The sequence below is a fragment of the Lissotriton helveticus genome, chromosome 4_1 (assembly GCF_964261635.1).
Source record: "Lissotriton helveticus chromosome 4_1, aLisHel1.1, whole genome shotgun sequence".
NCBI lineage: Eukaryota > Metazoa > Chordata > Amphibia > Caudata > Salamandridae > Lissotriton > Lissotriton helveticus.
The window spans coordinates 402,404,063-402,429,107 of NC_136063.1; the positions used below are offsets into that span (position 1 = coordinate 402,404,063).

A 25,045-nucleotide genomic window follows, 5' to 3' on the forward strand; every position below is an offset into this window, starting at 1 on the left:
GAAATTACCAATGTTATCCTATGGAAGGAAATTCAATTTGCGGGTAAAGTATGTTCACGTTACTTTTGTAATGCAGTGCTGGACTCCTAGGTTCAGCACTAGGACCTCTATCTAAAACAGGCAAGTAATTAAGTTTTTATCGTTGACACGATTTTTTGAGATTTGTAGGTTTTAAAAATCGAGACAAACTTTTTCAGCAAAAAGCAGGCAATGATATCCTATGGAAGGAAATGCAAGTTACTGGTAAGTACGGTTAGAATTACTTTTCAGGGTCAGTACTGGGTTCAAAGATGCAGCACTAAGGTCTCTCCTGATAGCAGGCGAGTAAATCGGAATTCGTCTTTCGGCTGATTATAGATGAATATTTTAAAATTCCAAAACTCCACACTTAGAAGAATTTCCAAGTGAAACCAGTCAATGTTAGCCCATGGAAGAAAAGTGAAGTTATCAGCTTTTGGGTAAGTATTCGACTGGCAGAGTTAAGGTTCTGGGCATAGACTCGGGGGTCTCCCAGGGTCAGGTAGGTACAGTTGGTACACCCTCAGCGGCACAGGGGCAGCCGGGTGCAGAGGTAGTTAGGCCCAATGTTATCCAATGAGAGGCAGGGGGCCTTTGGTTGATGACTGCTGGCTAGCAGGCCACACGGCTGTGGGAGCCGGGCTCCTGGTCACTTGCTCAGGGCAAATGGAGAAGTAGGATAGGTCAAAGGTTGCACTGCCAGGGACACTCTGGTATCTGGTTGCAGGGTGCTTTTGAGCCGTCGGGTGCTCAATGTTATTCATTGGAGATCTTGAAAAGGGAATAAAGGCTGCAGGTTTGGGGACGGAGGATCTCCTGGAGCGACCAACACTTCGAGGGGTGAGTTGGGATCTTGGACCCCGGAGTTGGGCACAGGAGGCCGGGGGCGCCGGGTGCAGGGGTGTCTTTGGACGTCGGGAAATCTTACCCTCTGCTGGTCGCGGTTGGAGGGGTCCCTGGTTCTGAGTCTGTAGGTGTCGTCTGGGTCGTCAAGGAGGGTTCTTGGGCACTGGATTCCAGGTCAGAATTGTCGGGAGGATGTCCTCAGGGTCTTTGTCCACTGGGGCACAGGCCGGGCTCGGTGGGTGCAGAGTCAGCAAAATTCGCGGTTCCTGGCTGGCAACAGGGTTATTGCTGTATGAGCAGAGCCACTGCTCGTGGGAGTCCCAGTCTCTAAGAGGGTCAAGGCAGGCAGGTCCTCCGGGGTTCTTGAGTTTTCTGTCCGCAGGAGACGCTGGGATTTAGCAGGAGCAGGTTCAAGGATCAACAGGGCTGGGGCCAAGTCAGTTGGTGTTATCCTCTTGTTAGCAGCTGCTCGGCAGGTCTTCTTCTTCTTGGTCTTCTTTCTTGTTTCGAAATGGGGATCTAAGGAAGGAAGGTTCAGGGTACCCCATAATACTACATTTAGGGACTTTACCGGTAGGGGAAGGGCATGGACCAATAGGTCCCTGTCCTGGGGTGAGTACACCCCCTATCCTGCTCCTCTCCTATGGGAGGGGGCAGGGGCCTATCTCCGATTGGGCAAGGCTCCCCATCCTCAAAATGGGGAGCCCGGAGTTGTGCTTCACCTCGCCTCTCCCACCTGATTGGTGGAGTTGGCACAGGCTTGCACACCCCCTTTCCTCACGTAGGGTTTCCCGCCAGTCTTCCGGCCACAGTGGGGGGTCAGAACTTGTGGGGGGCAGTTGCTGAGTACAGCAAGTGGCCTGGAGAAGCTCACAAAAGGGGGCATGCCTTTGAAGCTTCCCCTGCCCATCCTGGGTGAGAAGACCTAGCACCTCACCCAGGACGTGCATTGTTGCAGGCCCAGGAGAGCAGATGGCTCTCTACCCAGGAGTCCAGCAACATGTCTGCTGTGTGACAGCCTAGGCAGCCTCTCAGACAAGACGTGGATTATAGGTTAAGTTCAGGGGGCAACTCTAATTTGCCTCCTGTAGTGCATTAGGCACTAAAGCCCACACTGGCATCAGTGTGGGTTTAATGTGCTGAGAAGTTTGATATTAAACGTCTGTCTTCAGTGTAGCCATCATGGTGCTGTGGAGTTCGTAATAACAACCTCCCAGCACCATATACTCTTTTTTTTTTTTTTTTTTTTTTTTTTGGTTCGTAAGAGTTTTATTAGCCTTTGACATAGTTAGTCATTTCGCCTACAACCCGGAGGCCGGCTACATTTCTAGACATACGTTATGCGTTACGGTACACAGCTATTTAGCCGACAACCAGCGGTCCGGCAGCAATAATTTCGGAGTATCCTACACAGTCAAAGAAATATCATTGCTAAGTTTCAGAAACTCTCACTTTTGTATTTTATGAACCGAACCAAAACTTTTTGATACAGTGTAGTGAAGAACAATCTACATCTCTGCCCCGAACATTTGGCCTGTATGTCTGTGATCCCACTCTGTCCCTCGTGGCAGATTTGTGTGCAGGTATGTCCTTTCAGGAGTCTGTCTCATCATTCGAAGTCGCTAAGGAGACCTTTATGCCCAGTCATCACTTTCATTCATCCGAATCCTCCCCATCTGAACGGTCCACTTCATCTTCCGTTAGAGGGTCACATATGTCTCCCCGGTATTTATTCCAGGGTGTCCAGACGTCATTCCATTTACGCGGGTTATGCCGCTTTTTATACACCGCCCTTTCAGTCACCATAATCATATCCATGTTGTTACACCACTGACCTAGTGTAGGTGTCCCTGCCACTCCCCACTTTTGTGCTATATCCCGCTTCGCCACCATGCAACCCACTGTCGTCCACATCCTCCCATGGCGTGTGATGTCTGTCGGTCTCCATACGTGTAGTAGGGCCATACGAGGATCCGGCACCAGCGTCTTGGCAAGCGTCTGCGAGATGGTACGCACTACACGCCTCCAGTAATCCGCAATTTTCGGGCAATCCCAGAGTGTATGTAGGAAGGTACCCTCCCCACCACATCCCCTCAGACACTGCGGAGTATCAGCCCTGTGTAATTTATGTAAGGTTGTCCTAGTGAAGTATATGCGGTGTAGGACCTTCAGTTGGATCAAACGGAACCGTGCCGAGATGCCCGCCTCTCTAGGGGAAGCCAGAGCCTCATTCCATTCAGTGTCATCCATGTCTCCCAACTCTCCCACCCATTTCTCTCGCAATTTAAGTAAGGGGTCCGGTAGGTTATGTAATATCTTACGGTATGTGAGGGAAGTGGCGCCCATGTGCATATAATCTGTTAGCAGTCTGTCTTCTAACGGTGACGACTCCGGGACCGTAGTCCCCGCTGGTATTGCTGTCATGAGTGCGTGCTGAATTTGGATGTATCGATATGTTTTGGTGGGGCCTAGCTGATAGGTCTGTTATAGTTGTGTAAATGGGACCACCCCACCCTCCGCCCACAAGTCTCCCACCGTGGATATTCCTATGTTATCCCAGGCATCGAACCCCTTGGACTGTCGCAGGCTGCCAAGCGCCTTGGCGTCCCATAAGGGCGCCATTCTCGTTATGACTCCCCTCCATTTAAGCTTCGCCTGCGCGCTGTGCCAAAGAGTTACTGTGTGTTTGGTCGGCCCTAGGAGCTTATTCGCCTTCCCTACATGGTACAGCGGCGCAAGCAAGCCCGGCAGTCCTAGCTGATGTCTGTCCGCCATGTAAGCAGGGTCGTTCTGTGGGGCATGAAGCCATTGATTAATGACTTTCAGTTGCGCCGCCCAATAATACAGTTGCACGTGAGGCAGAGCTATCCCTCCATCGTACTAGCCTCTCGTGAGTTTTACATGCGCTATCTGGGGCGGGCGCTCGTCCCATAGTAGGCTGTTCACCACTGCTGTCACCTGTCGGATATAACTTGCGGGCACTACGCTAGGAGCATTCTCTAATACATACAGAAAGCGAGGCAGCGCCAGCATTTTGAATAGCGCCGCTCTACCTAACGTCAGTGGAAGGGTCTTCCAGTGCCTGACGTCACCTTTCAGCCTAGTCAATGGAGGCAGTAAGTTTTTCGCGTAAAAAACTGTAGTGTCACGCGTGACGTGTATACCCAGATACTTAAAGGAGGGGCCCGCCGTTTGTAAGGGGCAGTCAGTCGGTAACGTGGGTGAGGGACCCCTCAGCACGTACATGACCGACTTGGTCCACTTTATCCTATAGCCCGATGTCCGTCCGTGTGCCTCACAAAGTGTCAGTAGTGCTGGGATCCCGTCTTCGGGGTCTGTGAGGTATAGTAACATATCATCGGCGTAGAGGGAAACTCTGTCTTCCCAGTCGTTTCCCCACGCAATCCCCCGCAGCAGTGGCGTGGCCCTAAGTATCACCGCCAGCGGTTCAAGGACCAAAGCAAAGAGCAATGGCGAGAGCGGGCAACCCTGCCTCGTTCCTCTGCTCAGAGGTATCTCACGGGAGATATGTCCATTCGCCGTCACTCTTGCCACTGGATCGGTATATAAAAGCGGCACCCAGGCTATAAATTTTGGGCCAAAGCCCATATGAGCCAGCACCGCCAGGAGGTAGCCCCATTCCACCATATCAAAAGCCATCCTAGCATCCAAGGATAGAATGGCCGTCGGTGCAGTCAACAGTGAGGCTCGGGCCACCGCAACATGTACTCTCCGGAGATTCAATGCCGTGCTTCTGTGTGGCATGAAGCCCGATTGATCCGGGTGTACGAGCTGGGCGAGGTGTGGCATCAACCTGGTGGCCAGGAGTTTTGCTAATATTTTCGCCTCCATATTTAGGAGTGAAATTGGGCGGTAGGAACCGCAGTCTTCAGGCGGTTTGCCAGGTTTCGGGATCGCTACAATTATGGCCTGTCGTTGATCATGGGGCAGAACCCCCCTGGCCAGACTGTCTTCGTACATAGCTAACAGGTGTGGGCTTAACGTATCCGACATCACTTTGCACCACTCAATCGGGACACCATTGGGGCCCATTGCTTTTCCGGAGTGTATCATGTTTACGGCTCCCTGTACTTCCTCCACAGTAAAGTCAGAGTCAAGGTCATCCACCGCGTCTTGTGACAAAGTTGGTGTCGGCACATCGCGTAACGCTGCCTCTGCCATCTCCGTTGTGACCTTAGTTTCAGGGGTATACACCTCCTGAAAGTGATCCGCCAGCAGATCTACTATCACCGCTGGTCGCGTGTGTAGCTCCCCATCCCTATCTGCCAATTGCAATATACTCCTGGCTCCTGCCCCCTTCTTTTCCAGCCAGGCCAGGAGCTTACTGGCCTTGTCCCCTACATCATACACTGTCTGCGTTGTAGCTGTTATGTGCTCCAGAGCCCTCTTCCTCAGGTGATCAGTGTGGAGTTGTTGGCTTAATCTGAGGGAGTGTAGGGTGTCAGGTGACGGATTCCTCGTGTGTGCTGTGTGCGCCTCGGCCAGGCGGAGTTCCAATTGTGCGGTTTTTAGTTCCTGCGTGCGTTTGTACCCTCCTATCGTCGATATCGCTTGACCGCTTAGAACCGTTTTATACGCTTCCCAAAGGGTGGTGTGGGAGTCCACTGAGGCCACATTTTCCGCGAAATAGTTATGGGTCGCCTTTTTCAACTCTTTTTTTTACCACTGGGATTGCTAGATAACCCGGGCGCAGCTGATACATTCGTCTATACGCCCTTTCCGGACACGACAGCGTGAGGGTTAAGTGAGCATGGTCAGATATACCCCTCTGTTTGATCTGAACCGCATCTATGCTGAGACGACCCTCCCCCAAAGTGAAAAAGTAATCAATTCGTGACAGGCTGTTATGTGTCGCCGAGTAATATGTATATTGGTGTTCACTGGGGTGCATAGTGCGCCACACATCTACCAGTCCCTGCGAGGCCACAAACTCGCTGAATCGGGAGGTGGCTGGGGCATGGTGTCGCACAGGGAATCTGACCTGAGTGTTATGAATGACAGCATTAAAGTCACCTCCCACTATCGTGTCACCCTCCGGGTGCTCCAGTAGGAACTTCCCCAATGCAGGAAGCGCTACGCTATGTAGTGCTGGGGGGATGTAGACCGATACTATGGTCAATGGCTTACCCTCCCATTGGCCCCAGGCTGCCGCGAATCTGCCCTGATCGTCCGTTTTCGTGGAGGCGAGCAAGAATGGGGATGACCTACGCAGAAGAATACCCGTCCCTCTCGATCCCGAGGTGAAGTCAGAATGTACTATCTTTTGGTATCCTTTCCTATTTAATGCCTGGCTAGCAGTGCCCACTAAGTGCGTCTCCTGCAGTAGCACCAACGCTGGAGCAGCCCTCTTGATGCCCTGTATCACTAATCCCCTCTTGATTTTGTCCCCCAGCCCTCTCACATTCCAGGTCATAAGTTGCAGTGGTGCCACCTGTGCTAGCTGGTGGGGGCCTACCCCTGTAGCGTCAGCCCGTCTAATGTGTGCCATAGTGCAATTCTGGGTGCCGCCATCGTGACTGCCACTAGGGAACTCCTACACATGTAACGGGAAAGGATAGTGTCCTTACGCAGAGCTACCTCGCCTCGTGTTCCTTCATCCTGCATTAAACATTCATCCACCCCCTGTATCAAGGTGTAAACTTGTAAACTCAATCCCTCTCGTACAACCCCCCTCCCTGCCCTCATGCCAAACGGACTCAGAACTGTCCGCCCCCCCCAACCTAGCAGAGTGCTTATCCCCCAACTTAAATTCAATACTTGCTCGTTGAGGTGAGGAATGCCCCACGATCGGCGGCCTCCCGTACTCCTCTCGTGGGCCCTACGCCCGATATCCAAGGCAGACTCTCAGGCGATCACCCCATGCGCCAATCGATTCCAGTTCTCAGGTGACTATTGTCCCGTGTCTGAGACCTTCTCTCCTCCATCGGATCTCGGCGAGCGCTCCCTTCGTGTGCGGTCCGGGGTCAGCGATCTTGGACGACCCTCGGTGGTGCGGTCTGTGTTTGTCTTTCCCACTCTACGCTGCCGGGCAGCCGGCCTCCATCCATCAAGCCATTCTCGCGCCGGCTCTGGGGCGTCAAAGAACCAAGTCCTGTTTTCTGCGACTATCCGCAGTCTGGCCGGAAAGATCATGGAGTATGGAATGTCTCGTGTTCTCAGTTCACGCTTAATGTCCAGGAACGTTCTCCGGCGTCGCGCGACCTCCGCTGTGTAGTCCGGAAAGAAGGCAAGAGTTGCATTTTGTATCTTGATCGGAGGGGAGCGCCGGGCCGCCTGCAAAATGGCGTCCCTGTCGCGAAAGTTAAACATGCGAGCCAGGATGGGTCGCGGAGGGGCCCCCAGTTGCGGCTTGCCCCCTGGCACCCTGTGCGCTCTTTCCACTGAAAAGCACGCCGATAAGCCCTTGGGTTTAAGTTCAGTTTTGATCAGTTCTTCCACGAACAGGTCCATTGCCTCCCTGTCCTCCGATTCCGGAACTCCCAAAATCCTTATGTTGTTCCTCCTTGACCTCCCTTCCTGATCGTCCAGCTTCACCTTCAACGCTTTGTTTTCCGCTGTGATACGTTCCATTGCCGTCTGCAACTCCGACACGTCTTCAACCAGTGACTTCGTTACCACCTCCAGTGAGCCCACTTTTTCTGAGATTTTGTGAAGGTCCGCTCTCAGCAACGTGACTTCTGTGGAAATGGAGCCCACCGTGGTTTGGACCTGCATTAAGGTGCGCATCACGTCATCCAACGTTGCCTTTGGGCTCTCGCCTGTTCCCTCCGCTGTTTTCCGGCCTGGTTGCTGCCCTTCTGGCGGTGTGGACGCTCCTTTATTATAGGCGTATTTCTCGAGGCGGGTTTGCGCTGCACCCCCTCTGGTTCCTTTCCCGGCCATCACGACGTTCTGCGCAACGTGCGTCTCCCACCCGCGTTTCCACAGTGGTTGGCGACCTCGGTCAGACTCTTTCTGCGTCCCGGTGATAGGGCCGCGAATTTCAGCGCACTCCGTCTCAATGTTCACAGGCGCGTGCCCTTGGTGCGGCCCAGCGATGTTCTGGTCCTCCGCTCTCTCACGCCGCTATGTGGTGGGGCACCGCCCGATGGGACCCCAGGAGTGCGCCGGGAACGGCAGGCCTCGGGGAGAACGCAGCGGTATGGCTGCTGTATCCTCGAGTGAGGGGGGCCCCCCCCCGCCCGAGCACCGCACCTCTCCGTCCGGCTCCCTTCCCTGGCTCCGGGCTGCCGTGTGGGCGCGCAGTTGCACTCCGCTATACTCGCGGTCCGCTCACCTGGGCTCGATCGTGCACAAGCGGCCCCCGCGCCCCCAGCCGGGGACGCAGCCGATGCCAGGAGCTGTTGGTCGCAGGCGCGAGAGCAATGACGCGCTATCAGCGTCTCCGGCCGCCCTCCGCCCTCGCCGGTCCGCTGCCGTTGAAGCCGCCCCCGTCCCCGGGGCTGTTTGCGCTGCTAGATGGGAGCCCGCTGCCGTCACACGGCTAAAAACGGCTAGATGCCCTGTCGGCGACGGTCCGCCGTCCGTCCACCGGGAACTTCCGGTTCTGCCCGTCCCGGCGCCTCAGACTTCCTGTCAGGGCGAGATGGCACTCGAGCCCCCGGATCCGCACCGGCGCACAGTCCTCGTGGAGGCGCGGGGAGCGCTCGCTCTTTCGGGTCTCAGGCGCCACCGGAGCCCCCGCCGTCAAGTCCGCCCGTCCCGGGCCGCAGGTGGGTCCCCACAGAGGTAGTTAGTTGTTCGGATGGATATGCGGATAGTAGGAGAGGCCGCTCTAGTCACGGAGCTCGTCCTCTATGCTGCCGCCATGCTCGGCTGCAAGCCACGCCCCTGCACCATATACTCTTAATGGCATCACTGCACTTACAGTGCCCAGGAATGGCCCTGGGTACTGTAGGGGCACAGGCCTCATGCACTTGTGCCCACACCACTGGCATAGTGCACCCAGCTAGAGGGGTGATTGATGTATGCCAGGGCAGTGTTTGTGGGAATGGCACACAGGGATGTGTGCCATGTCGACTCTTTGTTTATTTCTGCACCAGGACACTCAGCCTGCAAAGGCAGTTTGTGGGTGTCATTGTACAGGGCCCCTAAGGGTGGCACAAAAAGTGCTGCAACCCTTAGGGGTCTGATCTGGTCACAATGCCCTGGGTACCTAGGGTACCATTTACCAGGGGCTGATATTTGGCCAGAGATGCCAATTGGGTTTAGGCTTTAGTACAGTTTGTAGGGAAGGAGCACAGGCCCTGGGTACCTGATTGGCAGGACCCCAGGGCACACCAAGGAAAAGTGCATCAGTTATCAGGCAAAAAGTGGGAGGGGGGTTATTGCAACAGAAACCCACTTCCTTACAGGGGGTAGAACCAGTGGGGACCAGTTGCTGAGTACAGCAAGTGGTCTGCAGAGGCTCATAAAGGTGGTATGCCTTTAAAGCTTCTCCTTCGTGAACCCCGCCAATCCTGGGGGAGGAGGCTTGGCACCTTGTCCCAGGATGTGCATTGTTTCAGGCCCCCGAGAGCAGCAAGCTCTCGACCCAGGGCTCCAGAAACATGTCTGGTGGTGGCAGCCTAGTCAGCCACTCAGTCAGGTCACTGGGAGTTGGTGGAGTTTCAGGGGGCATCTGTAAGATGCTCTCTGTCGTGCATTTTACATTAATTCTCACACTGCAGCCCTTAGGGGCCTTCTCTGGTCATAGTGCCCTAGGTACCTATGGTAACATTACCAGGGGCTGACATGTGGCCAGAGATGCCAATTGGGTTTAGGCTACAATGCAGGTTTAGGGAAGGAACACAGGCCCTGGGTAACTGATTGGCAGGAGCCCAGTGCACACTCAGTGAAAGCACATCAGCAATTCAGCAAAATGTGGGGGCATACCATGCAAGAAAGAGGGCACTTTCTCACAGCCCTCCACCGTGTCTTTGGCCAGCCCGACTCCGCTAGTGCGCCTTCGGGCCCCGTTGAGCAGGTTGGGGGCCCTGTGCCTTCAATGCCAGCGACTTCGGCCCCCGTAAGACCCCATTGATCCAGGCCTGGATCTGGATCGACGCCGGTCAACTTTACTCAACCTTCTCCAGCACCGATCCTGGCGACGACGCCCCTGGCGTCGGCCGTTGCCCCGACCAGCACCTCTCCCATCCTCATCCTGAGATGGACCCAGAGGCGGTCCGACATTGATTCCTATCATGGAGGGCACTTTTGTTACCTTGTTCATTCTAGGTGTTCACTTTCGCCCTGATGGTGGTGATGAGGCCTGGGAGGGGTCGCTGGATCCTTTGACAGTCTAGCTGGAAGAACCGGGCTAGAGAGAGGAAAATGGGTGACACCAATGAAATTAACATTTCCCCAGACCTTAGCATGCTTTCTCTCCCAAACGCGGCTATGGTGGAGAAAGCGTCCTATGCTGTGGTGGTGCGTAGGGCAGGCGAGGCCTTGGGCCTGGAGCTCCCTACGAGAGCTTCTTATGGCTCTGGTGATGTCATATGGAGTTGCGAGCAGAGCCGTTCAATTGCGACGTCCTCGTCGACATGGGAGAGCTAAGAAAAGAATTTGCGTGGTATGCTGGAGCAGGGGGCATTCAAAAGATGAGGAATCAGAAGGCGAGGAATCCACAGGCAGTTACTGTATCCACCAGAAAAAAGCCTTACCGAAGGTAAGTAACTTGTTCATATGTTGCTATATACATATGTGCATTTTTATATGATTTTGTATCTTTTTTGACACATGTATAATTGTCAGTCTTGTATACCATTGCAATTTGAGAGCAGGTTTACGTTTATCTTGTGTAGATGCATACACTCCCTCTTTGTTGCAGTACTTCCTTCATTTGGTTATTGTGTACAAACGTGCTCTTTTCCTTTTTTTTTAAGTCCATACTTAGTGCGTTCCTGCTGGTCTTCACTCTACCTTTGAGTTTTTTTCTAGTGTTGCATCTTATTTCGAACTTGTTCTTTGATTGTCTTCCCTAATTTCTGGTGCATATATTAATCCATGCTTGCTTTACTGTGGATGTTATCTGGGTTTCCTTTCTTTGTTTTCTCGGGATAGGTTTCTCTCGATTACGATTCAGCTGGCAAAAAGAGCTATAGCTCGGTGACTGTTGCTTTAGCCTTTGTCCCTCTTGGTTCCAGCTGTCCATAGGTCATCACACTTGGGGTATATAATGTGTGGGAACGTGCCATCTTTCTTGCACTGGTATGCCCCCACTTTTTTCTGAACTGCTGATGTACTTTAACTGAGTGTGCCCTGGGTTCCTGCCAACCAGGTAGCCAGGGCCTGTGTTCCTTCCCTAAAAGCTGTGTTGAAACTAAAACCCAATTGTCATCTCTGGCCACCTGTCAGTCCCTAGTAAATGGAACCCTAGGTACCCAGGGCATGGTCACCAGAGAAGACCCCTGAGGGCTGCAGCACTTATTGTGCCACCCTCAGGGGCCCTGTACCCTGAAACCCACACACTGCCTTTGCAGGCTGAGTGTCTGAGTACAGACCTAAACTAAGAGTTGTGTGCCATGCCCACAGAACCCACTGCCCTGGCATACTTCAGTCACCCCTCTAGCTGAGTGCCCTATGCCAGAGGTGTGGGCACTGGTGCATGAGTCCTGTGCCCCTACAGTACCCAGGGCCATTCCTGGGCACTGTAAGTGCAGTGATGCCATTAAGAGTATATGGTGCTGGGAGGTTGTCATTACGAACTCCACAGCACCATAATGTCTACACTGAAGACTGACAAGTTTGGTACCAAACTGCTCAGCATATTAAACCCGCACTGATGCCAGTGTGGGATTTAATGTAAAATGGACCAGAGGGCATCTTAGAGATGCCCCCTGAGAACCTAACCTACAATCGACGTCTGGGCTGGGCTGAGTGGCTGCAGAGGCTGCCACACAGCTGACATGTGGCTGGACCCCTGGGTGGAGAGCCCCCGCTCTCCTGGGCCAGCAACAATGCACATCTGGGCGAGGAGCTAGGTCTCCTCCCCCAGGATGGGCAGAGGGAAGCTTTAAAGGCATGCCCCCTCTGTGAGCTTCTCCAGATCATTTGCTGTACCCAGCAACTGGCCCCCACCAGTTCTAACCCCCACTGTGGCGGGAAGACTGGCGGGAAAAACTATGTCAGGAATGGGGGTTGTGCCAGCTTGTGCCAACCCCACCCCTCAGGTGGGGTAGACGAGGTGAAGCACGACCCCGGGTTCCGGCCATCTTTAAGATGGGGAGCCCTGCCCAATCCCAGCTAGGCTCCTGTCCCCCTCCCACAGGAGAGGAGCAGCCTAGGGGGTGTACCCACCCCAGGACAGGGACCTATTGGTCCCTGCCATTGCCCTACCTGTATCACCCCTAAATTCAGTATTTGGGGCTCCCTGAACCTTCCTTTCTCAGATTCCGATACCAAAAAAAGAAAGATCAAGAAGAAGACCCGCCGAGCAGTTGTTAACAGGACGACAACAACTGACTTGGCCCCAGCCCTACCGGCCTGTCGATCCTAGAACCTGCTCCTGCCTAAATCCCGGCGACTCCTGCGGACAGCAACCTTGGGACACCCAGAGGACCAGCCTGCCCTGACCTTCTTAAATACTGGGACTCCCATCAGTAGAGGCTGTGATGCAACAACGCCCCCTGGTGCTAGCCAGGAAGCTCCGGACCAGCCTACTCTGCAGCTGCTGAGCCTGTTCCCGAGTGATCCAAGACCACGAGGACGTCCCCCTGGCGACTGGGACCCGAAGTCCAGTGCCTAAAGACCCTCCTCGACGAACCAGACAACGCCTGCAGACTCAGAACCAGGGCCCCCCCAACCGCGACCAGCTGAGGGTAAGCTTTTCCGACACCCAAAGACACCCCTGCACCCGGCGCCCTACAGCCCCCTGTTCCTCCCTCTGGGGTACCTACCTGTGCTCCAAGATCCCAACTTACCTCTCGACGTGCTGGTCACCCCTGGAGAGTCTCCGCCCCTGAGCCTGCAGCCTTTGTTCCCTTTTTACCTTTTCCATTGGATAACATTGAGCGCCCGACGGCTCAAAAGCACCCTGCATCCAGCCGCCCGAGTGCCGTTTGCTGTGCCACCTTTGTCCTATCCTGCTTCCCCTTTTGTCCTAAGCAAGTGACCAGGAGCCCAGCTCCCACAGCCGCGTGGCCTGCTAGCCAGCAGCCACCAACCGGAGGCCCCCTGTCCCCCATCGGATAACATTGGGCCTAACTACCTGTGTACACGGCCGCCCCTGTTGCAGCTGAGAGTGAACCAACTGTACCTACCTGACACTGGGGGACCCCGGAGTCTATGCCCAGAACCACAACTTCACCAGTCTAGTTCTCACCAGGAAACTGGTAACTCACTTACCTGTCATTGAATAACATTGACTGGTTTGACTTGAAAAAACTTCTAAGTGTCTACTTTTGAAAGTGTAAAATATTCATATAAAATCATCCGAATTCCGAAATACTCACCTGTGATCAGGAGAGGAGCCAGTACTGTACCCTGTAGCCCAGTACTGAACCGCAAAAGTAATTCCTAGCGGGTTTACTAATAACTTGTATTTTCTCCATAGGAATCCGTTGTCTGCTTTTCTATGCAGTGTCTACTTTTGATAACTATAAATATTCTTTAAAAAACATACGAAATACTGAAACGTAATTACTTACCTGTTTTAAGTTGAGACCCCAGTGCCGGCCCCAGGAGCCCAGTACTGGATTACAAAATTAACAAGATCGTACTTTACCTGCAACCTGAATTTTCTCCCATTGGATAACATTGCCAGATTTCTGTTGAAAAGTTTCCAAGTGTGAACTTTTAAAATGGCTTTTTATTCCTGAAAAATCACTACAATACCTAAAACGGTTTTGCTAAACTGTTTTCAGCTTAGACCCCAGGACTGAACCTAGGAGCCAGTCCTGGAATTACCAAAGTAATCTACAAAGTAATCAACTGTGTTTATATAAGGAAATCCATTGAGCTGTCCTATTGAGAACAGTACATTTAGATACATGTTGGTTCTAGAAATAAAAGAACTATATATTTTGATATAAAAACAATTGGCCTGGAGTTCAGTCTTTGAGTGTGTGAAACCTTTTGCTGATGGAGTGTGCAACAAATGCTTTACACTGTCCTCTGGTACTGCCTTACTGCTCGACCAAGCCACCACTTTAGAGGGTTAGGTCACACCTGGCTTTAACTTTTGTTATACCTCTGGGGTTTGTGGACTCTATACACATTGTACCTTATTCTGGTCCAGTATATATGGAGCCACTTTCTCACATAATGTTTATTATAACTTTCACTGTGGTCCCCTAACACAGTGTTGTTTCATTGCCATAATCTCATTTTTCTTGCAAGGCTTTTCTCTCTTTTGTACCCTGTGGTTCTTGCGGCAGCGGTTATGGAGAGATAGTGCTTCTTCTCATGTAATTTCCTACACAAGTCCGGTCTTTTATCTTTTATCTTAATTTAGACCGGCTAGTTCTCTTTGACACCTTTCGGTAGGATCATTTTGCAGACCTTCCTCCGGGTGTGATATAGCATGGCATTTGATTACAAAATTAAGGAATCTTCAGTTAGATGTCGCTATCAGATGAACAAGTTACTCAACTTCGGTAACACATTATCTGTTAGAGACATAGTCTAGCCGCAGATTACTTAATGCCCGCCCTTCCTCTCCACTCTACGAACGAATTTTAGTTTTAAGTTTACACACCTTCATGGGCCCTGCTTTCTATTACCTGTAGTCCTCATTTTGGGCCATGCTAATTGGGTTTTATGTTTATTTGAAAGCCAGCACAAAGACTTTGATTGATACCAACCATTTAAGTATTTTTATTTTTATTTTAAAGCAGTATAGACACCATGCCCCTTCCAGGCATATGCAATAGTTGCCCAAGGCACTTTATCTTTGAGGTCTGTGCAGCAATTACCGTTCTAGTACATATTCTCTCTTGGGAAAAGAATGAGCACAGGTCAGTATGATTCCATTAAATTCATCATTATAATTTGTACTGGTGAATTTGTCAATTATTCATTCTTCTTTCAGCACCATAGGTCCCAGGTTTATTTTTGACTCGGGTGGGAAGACCCCCTATTATGCCACCCTCTAGTGGGAGGGGAGCATGAGCCCGTCCCTGGTTTGCTGAGTTCCCCATCTGCAAGATGGCGGGGACTAGGAGTTGTGCTTCACCTTGCCTCCCCCACCTGAGGGGTGGAGTTGGCAGAGGCACACGGCACATCAGGTGAAAGTGGGGGGTTACTGCAACAGAAACCCACTTTCCTACACAGCAAAACCAGTACATGGACTTCTACAGAGCCTGTTTTTTTTTGTCATTTGTCAACATGCAAGACCATATCAAAAAAGGGGTCCGTTTTTAATGGGACAGGGGTACCCGGTCTCTCCGTAATATCAGCAGATGTTATAGACATCCTGGGTTTTTTGGAGTGATGTTCCCCCGTCTGGTCAAAAGGATTAACTTCACTGAAACAGACAAATAAAATAGTGGCTCTGACTCAGAGAAGCCGAAACCTGTGAAGTATATTACTAATCATAGGACCAAATAATTAGAAAGAGGAAAAAATAGAAAAGCAACAAAAAACAAAAAAACGAAGTTTCAAGATTAAATTCTAAATAATAATAAACGTGTATCAAGTTGGAAGTCTGAGATTTATCTTAATTCTATAGGCTTCTAACCATATGTCCCATAATTACCAACATTTTTTTTTCTTACTTAACCTAGTAGCTCGATCGAGAGTGGTCACCCTTTGTACTGAATGGATCCATTCAACCTATGTGGCGGAACATGGAAGTATCCATTTGCTACACAATTCCCTTCTTGCCACCAGTATTGGAACAAAAATAATGTTTTTTTGTATTTTAGTAAAATTGCCATTATCTGCCGCTCCCGTTAAAACCCCAAAAATGACAATATCCAAGCTCACTTTTAGTTCTTGACCTAAGACTTCTCATACACTTTCTCCCTGAAGAACTGGATTGAGGGACACTGCCAGAATCTATGTGCTTCGTTCACATTTTCTTCACCGTATTTGGAGCATTTTCTTACTGTCCGGCTTCCCATCTTTTGATAACCTCCGAGATGTCCAATATGCCTTATGGACAGTGAAGAGATGCTTTTTTCTTATTGGGGCAGATCTCACATAGCGCCATAAATAAGCCATAGATACTTGCCATAATAATTCATGATCCTTATCCGGCAGTTCACTCTTCCAGCTCTCCATCAATGAATTCTGAGCCCCTTCTTCTGCCTGAATAAACAGCCAGTACTGCTCTGTGATTTCTTTCTGTAGCTTGGGTCATAGTTTTATCCTAGATTTGGCCTCAGAGTTCCCCTCACCCTTTTCATCCATAGTGTTGGCCCAGCTGGCTAATTGATATTTAAATTTGGAGACAGAGTTACTGGAAACCTCGGACAATCTCTGGCATGGAATTAATTTATAGTTTTCCAGAAGTTGACCCCAATAGTTAATCTCACTCTCTCTCGTAGCTGGGTTGCTAATGAGTCCAAAAGACAGGCCGGGGTGCCCAGAGAGTCCCAAATAGGAGCGGAATCACAGTAGTATGGTATTTGCTATGTAATTCTTGTGTAGTACTAAATCTTGGCTGCATTCTGAAGAATTTTTTGTTTGACTTTTGAAAAAAAAATTGGGTGACCAAATTTGAAGAGAAAATATTCTGATTAAACTTGAGGATCCTTTACAAGAGCCTTTAAATAAGGGGCTAAGCTGGAGCTATCCTTTAAAAGCTGACAAAAGTTCTTTAAATTAAAGTCTCAATAGTATTGGTATAAATCTGGGGTGGCTATACCACCTAGCTCTTTCTTCTTGCGTAGTTTCTTTAGGGCAATTCTGGGACATTTATTTCCCTAGATGAAACTGGTGAACTCTTCTTGTATTTTTTTCAACCATGCTTTGTGAAATTTTAGGGGGTTAGTGTTAAAAAGAAAAGAAAACTTTGGGAACACAGACATCTTTAAAAGATTACATTTGCCAAGAAAGGACAATGGCAGCACTCCTCATGCCTGCAGTTGTTTTCTAACTGATACAACTAACTTATCAAAATGTATCTAGTCTAGTTTTTCCAGATCTGAAAAAACCGGTTAGTGTTAGATTCCTTACCTTAGTATATCCCCAGGCGTCAGGCAGGAAAGTTTTCGTCAGCAGTACCCTTGCGCATCTGTAGGCGTCGTCAGCGGCTCCACGTCAGTTGTCGGCGTCGTGATCGCCGGAATGATGTCGTCGGAGTACTTAAACGTCTGCTTCGGGGCCGACCACGACGATAAGTCGTGTCCCGACTGCCGAGCCTTGACCTCGAAAGCTAGGCGGGAGTGGTCCAGCAAGCTACTCGAGATCCGGCAGTCAGCTCCGTGCCGCTCGATGTCCCGGTCGATGCAGAAGGCGAGGGCCCGGTCGCGGCACCGCAGTCGTCGCTCGTCGAGTCATCAATATCATTCGTTGGGCTCCAAGTCCTCCGGTAAGTCGAGGCACTCCAAGAAGAAGTCGAATAGGCGACATCGCTCTTCAGACTCCGCTCGCGCGACCCGGCTGAGGGTTCGGGCGACACTGCCCGCACGGCTCCGTCGGAGCTGCAGGCGCTGCCTCCAGGTCCATGCCCTCCGGTCCCTGGCCTGCGAGTGACACCGTGATTCGTGATTTCCTCATTGCCATGAGTATTCACTTCCCTCTGTTGAGGCCTGCTGGCGTGCCTTGGGGCCCGCAGGGCCGGTGGATCCGGGCCCGGCGGTGTCGGGGGCTTGGGCCCCTGCTCCGTCGTCGACTTCGGTCCCAACACCGCCGGCCCCCGTGGGATCCGTGCCTGGAACCCGGTCGACGCCAGTTTACCTTACGATTCCTCCGCTGACGCCGACCCCAATAGTGTTGCTCCCGGCGCCGTCCTCGGACGACTCCGGCCACAGTTTCAGCCCGGGTCCGGTGTCGGAACGGCGTTGATGGGTGAGGCCTTCACCTACGACCCGGCCCGTCATTCCAGCCTGTTTACCAGGACACGGATGAAGGGGAGGACTGGGAGGGGTCTGAGAACCCTCTGGCACAGCAGTGCCAGTTGAGCCAGGACTGGGCAGATGAGCTAGGGGAGGCCAGTGGTTTGGACACATCGCCTGACACTGGATTAATCTCTCCTCCCTCCGTGCCTATGGTGGAGGGTGCTATGTATGGTGTGGTGTTGCGCAGGGCCGCCAAGGCCTTAGCTTTTGAACTCCCTGCTGCGGCCGTGAGGACTAACCTCCTCACTGAGGTGCTTCAGCCACCAGTAAGGTCTTCTGAGCCTCTACTGCCATACAATGAGGCTCTCACGGATGTTCTGATGGGCACCTGGTCCAAGCCCTCCACAGTGCCCCCTGTGGATCGGAACGTGGCCCGACGCCACCGCCCCGGGCGACTCTAGCTTTCTGTGCTTGCATCCCACCCCCGAGAGCCTGGTGATCCAGGCTTCTACGCCCCAGACCGCATTCCCGACCGCTCCACTGGATCGGGAATCCAAAAGGTTTGATCAGTTTGGGAAGAAACTGTTCTCCTCATTGAGTTTGGGGTTGCTTTCTATCAACACCGCTTGCCTTTTGGGCCGTTATACCCACTCTTTGTGGGACACGGTTGTGGACATGCTGCCCCAGTGCCCGGAGGAGGCCCGGGCCCGGCTCGCCCAAGCCCTTGCGGAGGGGTGGGATGCGGCGCGTTATTCCATCAGGTGTGGACTGGATACCACGGACTCGCTTGGAAGGGCGATTTCCACGACGGTTGCGGTTCGCCGCCATGCCTGGCTGAGGTCTGCCAATTTCTCGGGCGATGTCCAGGCCACGCTCATGGACATACCCTTCGATGGCTGTCGCCTCTTTGGCGACAAAGCAGACAGTGTGCTTGATCGTTTCAAGGACTCCAGGGCTACGGTCAAGTCCTTGAGCCTGTCTGGCCAGCGCCAGCAAACTTCTGTTTTTCTCCCCTTTTGTGGCCAAGGAAGGGGCACCCCCACACGTCCTGCCAGCCACAGGCCGCAGAACCAACCTCAACGCGGCGGCGGACGTGGTAACCGCCGTGGCGGTGCTGGGGGACAACGGCAAGGTCAGTCCATAACTGCTCCTGCAGCATCTGCCTCAAAGCCTTCCTAGTCCGAGCTTTTAGGCGCTCCATCACGTCGGACAGGTGGATGCTGCAAATCGTCCGGAGTGGCTACTCCCTCCCCTTCAGGGCGACTCCTCCAGCCATTCCACCGCAGTGCCACCCCATGTTGGGGGATCACTTGCAACTTCTGCAGGAGGAAGTTATGGCCCTCTTGGCCTAGGGGGCCATCGAGCGCGTTCCTGAGCCAGAAGTAGGACGTGGTTGCTTCTCCCACTACTTTCTGGTACCCAAGAAGGGCAAAGGAGGCCTATGCCCTATCTTGGACCTCTGGAGCGTCAACGGCTTCCTCCGGAAGTAAAAGTTCAAGATGCTGACTTTAGCTCAGGTCCTAGCTGCCCTAGACCCTGGTGACTGGATGGTAGCGTTGGACTTGCAGGACCCATATATCCACATCCCCAACCTGCCGGCCCACCGGCGCTACCTGCTGTTCACGATAGGCCACAAGCACTTTCAGTTTACCGTGCTCCCCTTCGACCTTACCAGCGACCCTGGGTGTTCACGAAAGTGATGACGGTAGTCGCAGCTCATCTGTGCAGATCAGGTGTTTTAGTCTTCCCCTATCTCAACTTCTGGTTGTTGAAGGTGATTCTCGCCTCAAACAGTCGTCTCCCACCTCCAGACTATGGCCTACCTCCTGCACTCGCTGGGGTTCTCCATCAACGTGCCGAAGTTGCACCTGCGCCCCTCTCAGAAGCTCCTTTTCATCGGAGGGGTTCTGGACTCGGTGCAGTTTCGGGTTTCTCTCCCCCGAACAGCGGGTTCGGGATATTCAGGCTCTGATTCAGATCTTTCAGCCTTTATCCCGAGTTTAAGTCAGGTTGACGCTGCGGCTCCTGGGGCTGATGGCCTCCTGCATCCTTCTGGTGCTTCACGCCAGGTGGCGGATGCTGGCTCTGCAGTGAGACCTGAAGTTTCAGTGGGCACAGCATCAGGGCAACCTGTCCGACCATGTCCTGATCTCGGAGGGCACTGTGAGTCAGTTGCAGTGGTGGCTCACGAACCGCGATTGGGTCAGTGGCAGATCCCTTTCCCTACCAAGCACGTAGTAGTGACGTATGCGTTCCTCCTAGGATGGGGGGGGGTCACATGGGAGAGGCGGAGATCAGAGGCCTCTGGTCTCCGGCTGAGTCCCGGCTCCATATCAACCTTCTGGAGCAGCGGGCGATCCATCTTGCACTGAAGGCATTCCTTCCCTCTGTCCGGGGAAGTGTAGAACAGGTATTCACGGACAACACCACCGCCATGTGGTACTGCAACAAACAAGGCAGAGTGGGGTCGGGGACCCTCTGTCAGGAGGCTCACGTCTTTGGACATGGCTGGAACACCAGGGCGTCACCCTGGTGGTTCAACACCTGGCAGATTCCCTGAATGCCTGGGCGGACGAACTCAACCGCCGGTGCATGATGGATCACGAATGGTGTCTGAACTCGGACGTGGCACAAGGCCTCTTTAGCCAGTGGGGAGAGCCTTGGTTAGATCTATTCGCCACCGAAGAGAACGCTCAATGTCATCAGTTTTGCGCCTTGTAATTTCCAAGGCTGCTCTCGCTCAGAAACGCTTTTTGTTGCGAGTGGAGCTGCGGTCTGTTGTACGTCTTTCCGCCTATACGACTTCTGTCCAGAATGCTGAAGAAGATCAGGCGAGACCGGGCCCAAGTCATCCTTGTGGCTCCAGACTGGGCACGAAGATACTGGTATCCCGAGCTACTCCGCATGTCAGTCGATCCCCCGATTCGTCTGCCTCTTCAGGAGGACCTTCTGTCGCAGCAGATGGGGACGGTCCTCCACCCAAACCTGTCCAGTCTCCACCTACTTGCGTGGCGAATGAGCGGCGACAGTTGAGGCCATTTGACTTGCCTCCTGAAGTCTGTGATGTGATTCTGGCAGCCAGGCGTCCCTCCATAAAATCGGTATACGCCTGCAGGTGGAACAAATTTGTGGCATGGTGCACAGCAACGGCTGTGGATCCACTCTCTGTCCCCATTTCAGAGGTTCTCCTCTTTCTTCTTTCTCTTGCCCAGCAGGGCTCTGCTCTGGGCACTATCAAAAGCTACCTCTCGGCCATTTCAGCCTACTTGAGGCTTCCTGATGAGCCTTCTCTTTTCAAGTCCCCTGTTGTAAATAGATTCTTGAAAGGCACCACCCACATGTTTCCTCCTGTTCCTTTCGTGATGCCTCAGTGGGACTTGAACCTTGTACTGACTTATCTGATGTGCGCTCCCTTTGAGCCACTTCATAACTGTCCTCTACGTCTTCTAACTCTTAAAACTGCATTCCTGGTTGCCATCACCTCTGCCAGGAGAGTGAATGAGCTCCAGGCTCTATCTTCTAAACCTCCTTTCCTCTCTGTCCATCCGGACAAGGTTGTTCTGAGGACTCGTCCTTCTTTCCTGCCCAAGGTGGTTACAGCCTTACATATTGGGCAGTCCATCACCTTGCCTACTTTTCCGCCTCCGCATCCCTCGAAAGGGAAAGAGGCTCCACCGTCTGGACCCGAAACGTGCACTCTCCTTCTATCTAGCGATACCAAAGGGGATGATGGACGGAGCGTTTGAGCAAATCAAACAGTCACTCCCAGTCAACTGATCTGGGTTTAATCCATCACCATTCTTTAGCTCACTCCACCACCCCAGTTCAGACATGGCCATATGCAAATCAGTCTGACCCTGTGCCTCATGGGAACAGTCCAGCACGAACTGCCAAGCCATGTCTTCCCGGGACCGGAAACAAGCATCCTGGGACCGGTTTCAGATTCATAATCCTCATCAGCCAGGCTATCTTAAATCCAGTGGTATTGTGAGCAAGGGACCCACGTCTGGGCATACCCTGCCAGCTTAGGGTGAACAAAGCGATACCAAAGGGGATGATGGACGGAGCGTTTGAGCAAATCAAACACTCACCCCCAGTCAACTGATCTGGGTTTAATGCAACACCATTCTTTAGCTCACTCCACTACCCCAGTTCAGACATGGCCATATGCAAATCAGTCTGACCATGTGCCTCATGGGCGCCCATTCGACTCTGGCCACGGCGTCTACTACTGGCATGGATCCGGGAGTCCCCTCGCAGGACATCTGTCAGGCAGCTACGTGGGCCTCGCTGCACACGTTTGCTAAGCAATATTGCCTGGCAAGCAAAGTCCGGAGAGATGGCTTTTTCGGCCGTTCTGTTCTCCAGGACTTTCTGGTGGGATATTGGTACGCAGACCCATCACCGGGGTTGGTATTATTGGTGTATCTATTTTAAGGTAAGGAATCTAACACTAACCTGTTTCTTTCAGATGCACAAGTTGCTTACCTTCGGTAACGGTAAGAAACAGTAATTAGTGTTAGATTCCTTACCGCCCCACCCACCCTTCCTCCCCCTTCTGTGAACCGATATCTAGGGTTAAGGACATTCCTTTCAGGGCCCTAGTTTTGTGGCACCAGTGTTGGTTTCTATCATGGCTCTGCGTACCTGGCGCGGACAGCTATGTATAGAACTGACATCAGCGCGCGAAGGCGGCATCTAAGTACTCCGATGTCATTCCGGAGATCACAACGCCGACGACGGATGCGGAGCCGCAGACGACGCCTACCGACGCTCAAGGGTACTGCTCACGAAAACTTCCCGGATCCAGCCTGATGCCTGGGGATATTCTAAGGTAAGGAATCTAACACTAACTACTGTTTCTTACAGATATATCGTTACCAAAGGTAAGTAACCTGTGCATTATGAACGATTTGTACTCCCAAGTATTTTATTTCTTGCCTTATCAAGTTGCTACAGTGTTGTGTATTTCATTGAATCAATTCTGTTTTTTGTTGATTTACGGAATATCTGGATATTCTTGCAAAATGATCTAATGTTTCCCAAATAGTCGAGAGAGAGTTGGTACGATCACCTATAAAGGTCATTAGATCATCGGCGTATAGACCAATTTTTTTTTTTGACCATCCATTACAAGTGAAAGGTTGGATATTTTGATTTGCCCTTAATTTGCAAGCCAGGGGCTCAATACAAAAATATTGAAAAAGAGGGGGAGAGGGGACAACCCTGTCTAGTCCCCCTCTATCAATATTTATTAGTTTAGAAAGATTCCCTTACTAACACCTTTGCTAATGGATTGTTTTCCTGCTTTAATTGCCGTTACAAATGTTTCTCCAAGTGTAAGGCGTTCTATCATTTTATACAAAAATGCCCAGGTAACCTGTAAGGGGATTCCCACACACCTTCGCCAGTTCTATGATCACGATTAGTTCATGGGTTAACTCATAAAGTTGCCTCCATCTTATTAAACCTTTTTGGTCGGTGTGACTTAAAGATCCTATCACCGTATCCAATCTTTTTGTTAAAGCCTGAGTGAAAATGTTGTTGTCTCTGTTAAGGAGAGAAATTGGCATATGATTCACATGTCCTCAGATTTTTATTTGGTTTTAAAAGTATAGTTATAGTGGTCATATCCTAAGACGACTGGAGATTTTGTCTACCCAAAAAAAGAGTTGAACAACTGCAGTAATATCGGGGCAAGTTCCTCTTTAAGCAGAGTATAGATCTCATTTGGGAGAGCATCCGAACCCGCAGCTTTCCCCTTTTTGAAGCCCCTAATGATAAGAAGAATTGGTTGAGATAAATAAATTGGAAAATGTAATCCAAAGTATTCAAGCTGAAATTGAACAAAATTCAGGAGGTTTAAATATGGTACAATTAAAGAATAAGTTGCAAGAAGCAACATTGGAGTTAGCCGATTATCTTGAGGCAATTATAAGGAAGAAATGGAAAGCTAGCAAATTGTCGAATCATGATTAAGGGGAGGGGTGTGGTAAGCTGCTAGCATGGAAGGCAAAAACTAACCAGACAAGAAATCAAATTAGGAACCTCAGATGTCAAATCTCTGGTGATATAATCTCCGATGAAGAAGAGATTGAGGATGCATTTGTCTTTTTTGAAGACCTCTATAAAGAAGACTAAAGCTGATGATAAAAAAATCGAAGACTTCCTTCAAGACATTCAACTTCCTTCTTTGGAAGGAGTGGAAAAAGACTAAATACTCCTTTTAGTCTTGAAACCTGTTTTTTGTTGTTTAATATGTTAATGAGAGTAACATGTAGGGATGTATCCAATCCTAATTCACTCAAATATGATTGAAGCAGAACATTGCAGGCTGTCACCAAGACCGTTTCCCTTCCTCCCCATTTCAACCTTTGTCTGAGCTGCCCAGTTGCCTCTGACCGAGCTGCTTCAACTGCACCAGTCACTCTCCGATAACTGTAAAACGTTGCGGTAGTACATTCTTCTAGCGTGGACCGCTGTCTTCGTGCTATCAAGGACTGCATGCTTATTGACCACCATAGACTTGATTATTCCAAATCTGAGATCCTTACGTATAGAAACTACAGTCACACATCTGTTTGTCTTAAGAAACTAGAGAACCTCTGTGTAATACCAGAAGAAGCAAGTTACAAGCAGCAATGTGAATACTGAGATGCCTCTTCCCTCACCTAAGACATCTGTAAAAAATACACGTAACATTGTGTATAAGGTTGGCCTTAAAGTCCGGTGGGATTTACTATTTATTTGGCAGTCTGAAGGCCTATAATGGAGTTGTTTAGGCTCATGGATTTCTGACCAATAGAATATTTAAATGATGTTTACATTAGCTTTACTTTTATGTATGTTCGCACTGCTCCCTTAATTTCATCAATTTTGTTCTTCCCATTTGAGTTTTTCTTGCAGTAGGTTTTAAAAGTATAGTTATAGTGGTCATATCCTAAGACGACTGGAGATTTTGTCTACCCAAAAAAAGAGTTGAACAACTGCAGTAATATCAGGGCAAGTTCCTCTTTAAGCAGAGTATAGATCTCATTTGGGAGAGCATCCGAACCCGCAGCTTTCCCCTTTTTGAAGCCCCTAATGATAAGAAGAATTGGTTGATATAAATAAATTGGAAAATGTAATCCAAAGTATTCAAGCTGAAATTGAACAAAATTCAGGAGGTTTAAATATGGTACAATTAAAGAATAAGTTGCAAGAAGCAACATTGGAGTTAGCTGATTATCTTGAGG

At 51.0% G+C, this 25,045-nt stretch overlaps 1 protein-coding gene across 19 annotated transcripts in view; it reads left to right on the plus strand.

The window, feature by feature from the left end:
* The window catches only part of UBR5 (ubiquitin protein ligase E3 component n-recognin 5), a 2,132,574-nt gene that overhangs the window by 826,918 nt on the left and 1,280,611 nt on the right, over positions 1 to 25,045 (plus strand). The gene's annotated exons all lie outside the window — the stretch shown is intronic.